The sequence below is a fragment of the Cyprinodon variegatus genome, unplaced genomic scaffold, assembly GCF_000732505.1.
Source record: "Cyprinodon variegatus isolate N-32 unplaced genomic scaffold, C_variegatus-1.0 Scaffold534, whole genome shotgun sequence".
NCBI lineage: Eukaryota > Metazoa > Chordata > Actinopteri > Cyprinodontiformes > Cyprinodontidae > Cyprinodon > Cyprinodon variegatus.
In genome coordinates, this window is record NW_015150987.1 from 595,276 (window position 1) to 597,150 (window position 1,875).

The following is a 1,875-nucleotide window of genomic DNA, read 5'->3' on the forward strand; positions in this document are numbered from 1 at the left end:
TATACATGTTTGATGATTTGACATTTAAATATGAAGCTCTAAAAACACATAAGGACTGACTGAGTGACAGAAATCTATGTCCAGCCAAACAGCAGCAGATTTTTCTGTCTGCAGCTTCTTCCTGATGGCTGATCTCCTGCTGCTGGCTCCTGATGCTTCCTGTTTGCCTTGATAGATCATGTTTCTCTGCAGGGATCGCTGACGTGCCATCTGATGGTGGTAACTGCATTAGCTTCCCTCTGCTGCCTGTCTGCTGCTGATTAACCGGCCTCACTAACCTGCCGCTTCTCTTCTCTGACACCGCTAACGTCTAACTGAATTAAAGCTCTGAGCTTCCACTTCCATCAGGGTGCAAACGCAGCATCAGGGATCTACAGTCATAAAGACACTTAACTGTTCCAAACACCTGATGCTACTGTGCACTGAAACACCTATAACCTATGTGGAGAACATGTAGAGGAGAAGTTTAATCTTTTTATTGCAGAAGCTGAGGTGGACGCTCTTTAACTGGGCAGATTTTCCTGTATTTTAGCTCAGGTCCTCTTCTGTGTCTGCAGATAAATGGTGAGAAAAGCAACAGATGCTTTTTTGCAGCCCAAAGCACATCAGCAAACTTCTACAGAAACACAAATGAAGGAAGCTGTGTCTCCGTCTGTCAGGGGAGCTGGACGGTAGACGAGAGGGAGGACTGACGCTGTCATTATAAAAGCACAGGGGATTATGGGATACTGGATCTGGACTTGGTTTATGCTTCACAAGTCCAGGAAAGAGGCAGTCGGTGTGCTGCAGAACCGAAACATGAAGGCAGAACATCGTTTGCTCCGTTTTCATCTGGAAAAAGATTACAGAACATTAAATCCAGAACATGTCGACTCTGGAACAGTTTCTTTCCCTAAGCTGTGAAGCCAATTGTCTCCTGAACTCTGACCTGCAGACGTTCACATAAAAAAAAAACGTGCTATAAATAAAGTAAACCTCCAGCTCATAGATGAAGCTAAGCTATGTGCTACATTTACACGTACTTCAGAGATGTTTCCCTTTTTTCTTCAAAGAGGTCCTCTTTATTTTTGGATTCCTTATGGGTATTTAATTTCTAATCTGTGTATTTTATTGGATGGTGTTTTCCATATATATATTTTTTCTTCCCAATAGTGTTTTCCATTTCTTTCTGTGTTCCATTAAGCTTAATGGTGCAGACCATTGTCTCTCCACCTGCTGCTGCTTCCCTGCTGCTCGTATTAATCCAGTTGATACAATCAGCAGCAGTTAGCAGCATCATCCATCATCGGAAACATGCAGTTTGTGCACGTCTGATAGGATCGACAGACTGAATTAGCTCCCATAAAGCTGCTCTGCTCAAACACATTTCCATGAAGCAGCTGTTAAAACCGTCAGCTAGCTCCTGGTTAATTACATCTCTTCCTCTATTTCTGTCCAATCAGATCAGTCTTCCCATTGGATCAGACGATGACCGCAAACAGCTGGCTCCAGCTGTGGACTGGGGTCAAACTGGGGTCAAACTGGGGTCAAACTGGGGATAACCAAGTATGTTGGTGTTGCAGAAAATGAAAGTTATGGAGTTGTTGAGTGAGATGGAGAATATAGAATGATCCAAACAGAAGTTTAGGATCTGTGGATCTTCAGAGAAAATAAGAGGAAGTTAGAGGAGGAGGAGGAGGAGGTACGGGAGCAGAGAGGCAGAGTTCAAGAGAAACATCACAACATCTTCTGCTTGGTTCCTACAGAGCTGCAGTAAGAAACATGCTGAGATGGGTCACCACCTGATCAAACTAATTTCATCCATCATCCATCCATCCATCATCAATCATCCATCCATCCATCCATCCATCATCCATCCATCCATCCATCCATCAT

The 1,875-nt window shown here is 43.6% G+C and overlaps 1 protein-coding gene across 1 annotated transcript in view; it reads right to left on the bottom strand.

Annotated features, from left to right (window-relative positions):
* Positions 1 to 1,875, bottom strand: part of LOC107095267 (atrial natriuretic peptide receptor 1-like) — a gene marked incomplete at its 5' end in the record, with an annotated part of 39,214 nt that overhangs the window by 34,044 nt on the left and 3,295 nt on the right. The window lies entirely within an intron of this gene.